An 11,025-nucleotide genomic window follows, 5' to 3' on the forward strand; every position below is an offset into this window, starting at 1 on the left:
AAAAGTTAGGAGGAAGATTTAGTGTAAACTGTTGGCGATCCGGCAGGATTTCCATCAGCAGACTTGTCTTGTCCTCCCCTTTACTCAAGGGGCTCTGGGTCTATGAACTGGCTCAAGTCTGGAAATCTGAAGGGCTGTGACTTTCTCATGTGGCGATTCTACTCACTAGATCTGGTGAATAGAATGCGCACATGTCAAGGAAGCCTTTAGTAGCCTGGCCATCTCCTTCTGCGCAAGGAATACCATGACAGTTAGCCCGTGCGATGCTCTCTGCAGGTCATACTATTGTGATGATTACTTCAGCTCTGCTAGCGCTCACAGAAACCACAGCCACCTTGTCTTCGGCAATCACATAGCACCTCTTGGTTTCGGGTTCCATCATTCCCAGTGAAGTCAGGGATAGCAGCAGGCCCCACTGTCACTCCTGGCCACAGAGAACAGCTCACACCGAGTTCTTCAAGTATTCTGGGCTCCCCTCCCCGCTCCACAAATGCATCTCCTCCCGCATTGGTGAGGGGAGGGCACTCTAGACCCTCTGGGTGACATAATTAGGAGGTGGGTGAGCTGGTCTCACATGATAAGCCTGTTCTAGCATTCTCATCTCCCAAAACCTCTGGATACCTTCCTCTACCTTGCTGAGGACATGCAAGGTATAATAGATCATCCCGTCTCATCTCCCTGAGTGTCCTGAGTGTCCTGAGTGTCTGGCCCAGGACTCATTACGTTATTGTTTTCACAACAGTAACTTCAACATCAGACATTTACATCCAAACCGCATCATACAGGCTGTTTCAAACTTTAAAATAGCTCATAAATATTCGAGTGCCCCAGGTTTTACAGAAATCACTGTTCATGAGCCATGCAATGAACAACAGCCTCAATACCTAAAGTTTAGACGAGAAGGAGGATTGGGCACTCTTAGCATAAGATCCTCTAGGGTGAGGTCTGCTGTGGCCAGGACTATCCCAGCAGGGCATCAGTGTGAATGTCCCAGGCTGAGTTTCCCTTCCCACTTCCCAGTTGCACCCTTCAATCAGGAGTGCAAAAAGGAGGCGTGAAGAATCTCGACCTTGCAAAGCTGAACTGGTTCCAGGGCTCACGCCCTTTTGCTTCTGGTTTGGCATTGCTGAGAGTAAAACACAGAGGCTTTGGGGGNTTGCTTCTGGTTTGGCATTGCTGAGAGTAAAACACAGAGGCTTTGGGGGTGGTGGGTGTTTGCAGCATGTATAGGGATTAGCATCAGATCCCCCCCCCCCGGCCACCATACTCAGGGATAACTTTGTTGGCAAGCTATTTTTTTTTTTTAATTTACATGTTTTGACCAAAATAACACAAGCTGTCAAAGAATTTGATTCAGGAGCCCTTTGACACTCTGGGCATATCATGTTTCACTCAGAATAGTGCACAAGGGTCCTTCCAATGGGCACAAGCCCTAAGTGATTGGAACCCCCTTTCCTCTCCGGCTCATCCCTATTCTGCGCCTTTGCTCAGGGGCGTCCAGAAAACATTGTTCCCTGGCTCCTCTTCAGACGTGCTTGAAGCCGCCCACCGGCTGTTCCCCCTGCAGAGCATGCCCCTCCGCCAGCTGGCTTCCTGACCTCCTTTACCCTTCCGCCAAAGGTCACCTGAGAGCTACCCTGACCACTCCATTTTGTACTGCATCCTCCTCGGCTTTTCTCTGCCTTTTCTGCACAGCACGTGTCACCTTCTCACATACGGTAACCCTTCCTTTGTTTTGATGCTGTCTGTCTCCGCCACAAGAATGGAAGCTCTAGGAGGGCAGGTCTGCGTGTTGCTCTTATTACTGCTGGAACCCCAGCCTCTAGAGAAATTCTTGGCACGTGGAAGGGGGACAATATTTTGTGGGTGAATGAGTGAGATTGCTTTGTGCTTGGCTTTGGGGCTGAGCCAATCACAGCTTAATAAATGGGGTCCATGAAAGAGCTAGACCAGGCCAGTATGCCTGCTTTCCTTCTCTACCAAAGTGGAACAATCTCACAGCAATCAGTTTGATTAGCTGGAAATTACCCGAGCCTGATAAGGCATACAGACACAGCAATTAACATTTCTAAAGCATTTCTCTTTTAAATTTTTTAAAAATACACATGGATGATTAAAGTAAATGTTTTCACTCTACCTAAGCTTACCATATGTCTGTAGTTTAAAAAGGAAATCTCGTCCCCCTGATAATGGGTTTCGTCATTTTGCTTGAAGAAAGAGATTTCAGGTCAAATGGAAACCATAATTATGACTCCTTTTACACTAAATTAATAAGGACTTTACAAAAACAGCCCGTGTTTAACTCCCCACATAGGCCCTGAGAGGCAAATCATAGAATACCAGAAGACAAACCAGCACCAGTTCATAAGAAGAGGAGGCCACACTGGCCAGGCCCCAGCTGAGTATTACTCCTACTGGCCAAACGGAAGCTTCGGCCAATCAATTGCTTATTACAGTTATTACAGTAAATTCTGAATCCAGGTAGCTATCTTATATCTGGAAAGTGATTACCAAGTAGATATATTTGTTACCGGCCAAGAGAGTGCCCCCCCCAAAGAATTTTAAGTTTTCTTTCCTATAGAAATATTAAGTATAGAAATGTTAAGTCTCCTCCCTAATTTCTTAGTTCCTTAGCGCTTGGCTGATTACTTTTCTAACCAGTTTGTAAATCCTAGACTAAAGGTTGCTCCTAGCCTGAATCCTAAAATTCTATCCCCCTGTTTCTTGATTGCTTTGTAAATCAGTTTCGGAATCCTAAACAATAGAAGTCTCCTACCCCTGCTTCAAATAACTACTTGAGGGCCGGTGATTTCCTAATATCCCCCCAGGCCAGTAAACTGAATGCCAAACCCATTCTGGGACCAGACAACTGACGCCACCTGAGTAACAGGATAAATGACAACAGGCTTCATGAGAGCTAACAGATTTATTAATTAAAATCTGTTTTTTGTTATTCAGGGACTTTGGGGATACAGAAAATACCCCAACAAGATTGCTGGTCACAACCAAAGAAGCCAACACGGCCTTCCAGGCGGAGCTCGAGACCCTTCCTCTCATCTGAGATCAGCTAGGGTGAGAGTTCTGTGAATCCCCCAACAGGCAGGGACAGCTCTATATCCCTGCCCAGCAGGAAGCAGATACAGAAGAGACCTCCTGTCCCTCAGTTTCCCATAGAGATTTAATGGGGATCACAACTCTCAAGGGGAAAACAAGGCAGGCAGTTAGAGGCAGGCATTGGGTCTCTGCATTCCTGCACTTCCTACAGAATGTGACCGCCCGGTGACCTCCCCTCTCCACCCAAAACTTCTTTTCATTGTAACTATCTACCCCTGAAACAAATGGGTACAACTAGATCAGACCAGTCACTCGCACCTGCGCAGTATATCCTGTCAATCACAGGTGCCAATCAAGTGGTCCCACGCCCAGAGAGGAACAGCCCATTCTAGAGAAGGGATAAAAACCCCAAGTCCTGGGAATTCCGCCCTTTTCCCTTTTTCCCTTTTTGGACGCCCTGGTCTTTTGACCAATCCTTCCTTTTCGAGCCCTTTGAGCCTCGCCTTTGCGCATGGCCGGCTCCAAACTCTTTGGAATGTAATTTCTCTTCTAATAATGGGCCCTTGAGCCATTCTCTACTGCTCGGGCCTACTTCTACTCTTTGAAATGTATTATCTTTTCAAATAAACTACTTTTTCAGTACTTTACTCTGGCATCTCGTTCAATTCCTTGCTTGAGTTGCCAAGGACCTGGATTTCGCGCTGAAAAGGGCCCACTTTCCGACAACACATTCATCAATTGGAGAATCCTGGTATAAAATTCATTCTTTTATTTGCTGAAGGTTGACTTAGAATCTCATAGGTGTGTGGAATGTACCAAGTAAAACACTCAGAGACACACTAGGGGATAGCAGGTGGGGGGCATTGGATACTGGGTGGAAGGGGTTCCACCCAATATTGGATGGGAAGGCATCGCAAATGATACGTCCTTTGGACAAGCCCCAAATGAAGTGAGGAGGAAGCCACACAGATTTGGGAGGGAGGCATTCCAAGGAGAGCTCATGCAAATGCCCTGAGGTGGAAACGAGCTAGACATGTCAGGACACAAAAGACTCCTTCTGGCATCACTCCTTTCTCCTCTTGACTAAAATTCCAACCCTCATCCCAGCCCAGAAGCCAGCTGCCCATTCTCTGGTAGATCGGGGGCCTTCCCAGCCCTCGGTGTGAATTAGACATCTCAGGGTAACTCTGCCCCCAAAACTTGTGTTGCCAGCGGCCCTAAGGCTAGTTCTGTGGCATAAACAAAACCCCTTTGTCCACCCACAGACAGGAAGCTGCATATGCCTGGCCTTTTAACACGTCTTTTCCATTGCACAATCAAGGACAGGTGTTGGCAAGTCGCCACCTGTCCCCTGCCCACCCCACCCCTCCACTCCCACAAAGGAGTTAGAAATGTGAAAGGTAAGGGCGAGCTGAGCTGCACACAGCAGGCTGGCAGTGAGCCCATTTCTCACAGGCCTGACACATGTCCCCATTGTCACCATGGATGAATGAGCTAGACTCCCCTCCCCAATCCTCACTGTCTAGGAAGGGAGGGGAGTCAGCAATGAGGGGGAAGAGGAGAGAAAGCACCCCCACACCCAGAGCCAGGCTGGGAATACAGATTAGGAACACTCAGTCCAGGCCAGGCCCCACTCCCACAGGCTCACCCCACCCTGGAACAGTCACCTTCCCTGAGGGGAAATCGCAGTGGTAGGTAGTGGGGAGAAGGAAGGCTGGCCATGGGGTCCGGCAGCTGCCTCAGCCTGAGAGTACTGGTGCTGCAGACAGTATCCAGGCTATAGTTTCCGCTGAAATGGGTCCAGGTGTATGAATATTTTACTGTTTGCACTATTGTTTTCCATTTGTCTCAGCCTCATTTTCAACAGTTCTCAGTTTCATGCTTATACGCAAGACTGGCTATTTATTTAAACAGAAATGGCATATAGAGTGAATTTAAAGGATGCTAGAAAGGCAGAGTGGGCCAAAATATCATTGAATTATCCATTGTCTCCTTGCTACAGTTTTTTATACACTGCGCTGTCATTGTGCCAGGTACTTTCTATACATCATCTCAGTTAACTGCCATGTCAACAACGTGAGGTGGGTCTTAGCATTCCCATGTTGCGGATGAAAGAACTGAGGCTCAGAAAGCTAGAGACACCTGCCCAAGCTCACACAGCAAATAAAGAGCCAGAGTTGGACATAGGTGTGCGTGGTTCTAGAGTCCAAAGACTGCTCTTATTGCAACTCCATGCAAAGAGACCTGGAAGAGGAATAACTATCTGCTGAATACTTGTGGATGAGTTACAGTTTCTAATTCACCCTCTTAGCATGAGAAAACAGGTCATCCGGTAGCCCATGAAGTTTAGTGGAAGGAGCAGCAACAGAGAATGGAGTTACAGAAAAGGTGCAAACCCAGAAGAGAGGCTGCTGACTTCCCATATCGGCTTGCCCCAGGCAGCCTGAGCTGGCTTGACTTCACAGGGATAAGTGGAGAGACGCATGCATTAGCCGGCATCTTCTGTAGTTCGGCCTCCTGTCTCGCCTGGCAACAGACTAGTCTGATGCATAAACAAAGTAGCAAGCCACCCAAGCCGTGGGAAAGGAAGGGGGTCAACAGGCCTGCCCTTGAAAATCTCCCCACCCTCAGGCCAGAAATTTCCCCTTAATTCATAAATGCAAACATAGAGGCACAAAGAGTGGCCTAAAATGGCCCAGAAGACATCACCGCTCAGGGCAGAATCAGAATTAGACAGCACTGAGCAACTCACCCACAGTTTGTTCATCCATCCATCCATCCATCCATCCATCCATCCATCCATCCATCCTTCCATCCATCCATCCATCCATCCATCCATCCATCCATCCATCCTTCCATCTTTCCATCCTTCCATCCATTCAGTCATTCATTAGAATGGAAAAGTCATTGACTTCATGGAGCACATGTTCAAGTGAGGAAGGAAGACTGTAAACTAATAAAATACAATACAGTGTGAGGAGATAAAGAAGAATATAAAGGAGCCGGTTCTGGAAGGCCTCCCTGGGGTAACTGAGCAGAGACCTGAATGAAGTACCATGTGACTGAAAATGGAGCACATTTGGATGCGCAACAATCGCAAGGAGACCAGAACACCCAGATCAGGTTGAATGAGGAACAGAAATTATGTTGCAAGACAACTGGTGCTAGATCAAGCCTTATGTGCTAGGGACAGGACATTGGAAAAACATTTTTAATAGTGATGCAAAGCCTTGGAGTATCTGAAAAGAAAGGAATGTCATGATCTCCTTTATGTTTTTGTTGTTGTTTTTTTTTTAAATCATTCTTCTTCCATATGGACAAGAAGCCGCAGAGAGGGACAAGTGGAAGATGATGATGGTTTGAGCTACAGTGGGAGTAATGAGTGTGAGAAGGCGTTGGAGCCAGGAAATGTGAAGGTGGAGGGAAAGGGATTTGGTGATGGGTTATATATGGAATGTTCGAGAAAGATGTGATTCAAGGAGGACTACATGGTATTCAACCCGAGCATGTGGCTGAATTGCGGCACCACTGATTAAATGAGAGTCATGTAGATGTCAGAATCTATGTCAAACTTAGCTTTGGCTCTCTTGGCCCCAGATCAGTGGACACCACATAGAAGGGGTTGATAAACGCAAACAGTCAGGTGAGTGCTGCAATTAAATATTAATACATGCACATATCTACAAACACCAACATTTAACTATCCTGTTTCTCTTTGGCTTTTGCTGTGTATTTTTTTTTTGGCTTTTTCATGTTCAAATGAAATGTTAATTAGAATGCCAATATGTAAAACAGGCAAATTACAAAATTTTATTAATGCATATTTATAATTTGAGTTCAGTTATGACATGTGCTTATGGTAAAGTCAACCAATGGGGCCAAATGGTTCTGATAAATACAGACATTTGAAATCAGATGTTGTAATGACAATTGCAATTTTTTAATATGCTCTAACTTCCTATTATTTCTGTTTTGTTTGGTTGCACCTTATGAAGAAATGGTTATAAATGACAAAAGTTTTACATGTGTTGTATACCAGTTGGTAATACCTTTTGCTTCATGTAAAAAAAAAAAAAAAGAGTTAAATGTCAGAAGCTTAACCATAAGGATGTTTAGTGTTCGTTAACAAAATCCAGGAATATAGAGAAGTATACTGGTTAGAAATAGTATCTTAGGAGACTTGAACACATACCCCAAACACAGGCTGAACTAGTTCAATAGTCTGACAGTGTCATAAAGGACCCAAATCTTCCATCCTTCCATTCTGTCATCCATTGGCTGTCCTTTTATCCCTAGGAAGACACTTCAAGGTCATGAGCCATCAAAAAACTAGAGCACAGGGTGGCCAGGACAGAAAGAGACCTTCTCTTTGTAGACTCCCCTCTCCCTGTATCGAGAAAAACATCTTTTCCCAAAGCCTCCAACAGATTTTTCTTATGCCTAATTGACCACATCTGGCCCACATGCCCACTCAGACCTTCACTAAGCTACCGTAGCACATTCTGCCCAATAGCTGAACAAGACCAAGGAATAATTTCAAGAAATTTTCAATAACCGATCTGAAAGCTTGAAAGACAAGGGGCAGAAACATTTTGCATATAGTGAAATAAACAATTGCACATACATAAAACTGGGCCATCTCCTGCTGGTCTCAGTAGCAAAAGGCAATATTGATTGGATCTTTTCTAAAGATTTCAGCAAGTGGAAAATATTGACACAAATAAAAACACACTAAAGATTATGTTGTTATATTTATCTCCTCAGAGTCCCGTTTACTGTGGCTGCGGCTCCCCCAGGATCTCTCTTCTCTTTCCCACAAACCGTCTTTAAGAACTTCATCCTCTCCTGATTCCTCTCCTCCCACCTTCTCTCATCCTCACTCTCTTGTAATCACTGGTCCAATCTCTTCATTTCTCCCTTTGCACTTCCCCCCGTTACACAGATGAGTGCAAACAATCATGTGGACAAAGTCGTTTCCTAGAACGTGAAGAGGGAGAAGGTGATAATACTCATGCTTCAATATTTTCACCTCTGTCACATGATAATATTGAACAACAGTTCCTATTTCCTTTCTTATATAGTAGTCAAATCAGAAGTGCTTCACATTTAGTTTGGAGGGGAAAAAGTTACTTCAACAAAAGTCATTCAACAATATCAATACGCAGCGTAAGTTAACTTGTTATTCCATTAATGACTCAGCAACATGATGTGCACAGGCTCTTGGCATCCACTTCAGTATGGCCCACATATACTTTTGGGCTGAATTATTTCACAAAATTTTCTGTGATTAGTTAAAGGCAGTCCTGATTTGTTTTGTAAAGGTAATAGTATTCTTTTTTCAAATATGCTTTTAAACATATGCTCAAAGATGATAGAAAAAAACTTTATCCTGAAGGCTACTCTCCCTACACACACACACACACACACACACACACACACACACGCACACACACACACACACACAGAGTAAACCTGACAACACAAAGATAGTAGTAATCTCCAGTGTTAAATTTAAAATGGAAAATATTTGGTGTGGGTCTTTTTCCTTAGTCTATAGCTTTCAGATAAGCTAAAAATACATTACAAAAGAAAAAAAAAAACTTAATTCATCCCATACTGGGAAAACATGAATTGTGAACAAATAACTTTTGACATTATTTTTCCAGAGACCCCTGCAAATATGTAAATGTATTAACCAGGAAAAGTATCAGTTAATATGTTAGCAAGAATGACAGGTCTCCCAATAAGCTCCCAACCCTGTCTACATACAATAGTTAGAAGGAACCCAGGCAATTCGGTCTCTGAACTCCACGCACCCATTCCCTGTACAACAGGTGTGATGACTCCTTCCCATTGTGAGAATTTTTACAATGTAGAAATTCAGCAAAAAAAAGGACCCTTTGCTCGAAATGGAAAAGACCATGGCTCTAGCCAATGGAGGGTCCCATTCCCCACCATGCACAGGCATTTTTAGAAAGGTATTTCCTGAGATTGTGGTTGGATACCTCAAGGGCAAGGACTGAGTCTCTCCTCCAACGTGGATGGGATAACCTAGTAACAATCATCATGATGAGACGGTGGCCATGGTTAACTACATAAGAGTCTCATTTTCAGTTCAATTTTCAGCATCAGAAGTTCAAAATTATGGATCATCACCTCCCATGAAATTGAAAACCGACAGACTACCTATAATTTCAAACCAACCAGAATTGAATTTCTCTGCGTTGGAAACTCTCCAGAAATTCTTCATGTACTTTTGACTTCAAATAACGACTTCATTTCTAAATAAAGCAGCTGTAGAATTTGAGGTTGGCTTGCTTTTAACGACGGTGGGTTTTCTCAGCCCACGGCAGGAAAACTAGTCTGGCCTTAGCTAATGCACCAAAGAGGTAATTAACACCATAGCCACCTCATTCTCTGATATGGACAACAGATAGGAAAAGTTCTTTGCAAAAGCAGCTACAAGTCCCAACCAGCCTGTAGCCCCTCCCACACAGAAACTCTGAAGCTCTGCTGTGCTGTCTTGCTCTCAGCCTTCCTAACCAAGTCATTTGACCTCCCTTATAATCTTAGGCCTTAACCGAGTCTCTAAAGCCCAATGGTTTTCCAGGTAGGAGGAATGTATGAGTTCAGACATTCTCTCAAAATCTACAGTTGGTTTTCCTTCTCCCACTCCCAATATCCTACTAAATTCGTTTCTAGTTACCTTAGTCATGAGCAGCTAGCTGTATCCCAAGATACAGCAATATCGAGTTCATCCAATTTTTTTCATACTTTATAAAAATTAAGTGTTTCTCCCCCTTTTTAGAATCACATATTCTGCCGATTAAAGTTTATCAATAAATTATGCCTTCACTCATACTTTGGTTATTAATTAAATGCCTTGTGTATTTCATTTTCTCTGTATGAGTTCTCAGCACATCAAAGAGCTGTTAAAATGCAATATGGTTTTAACAGAGAGCATGCTTTAGGAAGCAAGTACCAGAAAACCTAACTCAAATGGTTTGAACAGTGAACAAAGTTTATTAAACCCCATGACTGAAAGATTGGGGATAAATTAGGATATAATTTTTGTCTCCCTCATTTCTTTGAGGACTCAGATTTCTTTGTTCACTCTGCTTAATTCAGCAAGTCAGCTTATAGCTTTCCTCATGGTCATAAAATGGCTGCAACACCTCCATATATCACAGCCCAATATCACAGCACCCAGCAGCAACAGTAGCAGAAAAGCAACTGTTACCTTGCCCCCAGCGTCCATTTTTTCCCCTAGTTTCTTTTAATCAGACAGAAAACCTTTCACAGGAATTCCAAAGCTCATCCCCCATTACCTCTCACTGTCTAGAAGTGTGCCCCATCCCTATATCTCAACCAATCGCTGACAAAAGGGAAATGAAACCACCTACTTACGCTAAGGTCAATCTTTATTTGTAACATGCCTTTCAAAAGAAAAAAAAGAAAGAAAGAAAGAGAAATTAAAAATAGCAAAAAAAGAAAGTGAGACGGGGGGATATTTGGGGAAACCAAGTGTGCCAAAAGTGATATTGGGGACCAAAATGTAAACAAAAGCCCGTTCATCAATTACTATACCCCTAAAGCCTCCATTTAATGTGGTCACAGTGACTATTCAGAACCACCTTCATGTTAAAGGCAGAAATGTCAACAGAGTCATAAGAAATTTATTCACTACCATTGGTAAACAGCAGTAAAATTTTATTGAGCAGCATAGACATGTCTCTACTGTAGGCACATTACCTGAAATTTTTCTGAAATCAGAGAGATGATTCTCATCTAGCATAAAATCAAGTTATCATCTAAAACACTAGATGCGGTTCATCTCTATTGTAAAGAGGTCCAGAAATGCATTAGTATCACGTAAAGATAAAAAATATATAACTCACTACATGATTTCAATACTTACTCTATAGCTCCAGTAATTAAGACAAGTATATTATTGGCATAAGAGTAAGTATG

This window comes from Hipposideros armiger, unplaced genomic scaffold (genome assembly GCF_001890085.2).
Source record: "Hipposideros armiger isolate ML-2016 unplaced genomic scaffold, ASM189008v1 scaffold_484, whole genome shotgun sequence".
NCBI lineage: Eukaryota > Metazoa > Chordata > Mammalia > Chiroptera > Hipposideridae > Hipposideros > Hipposideros armiger.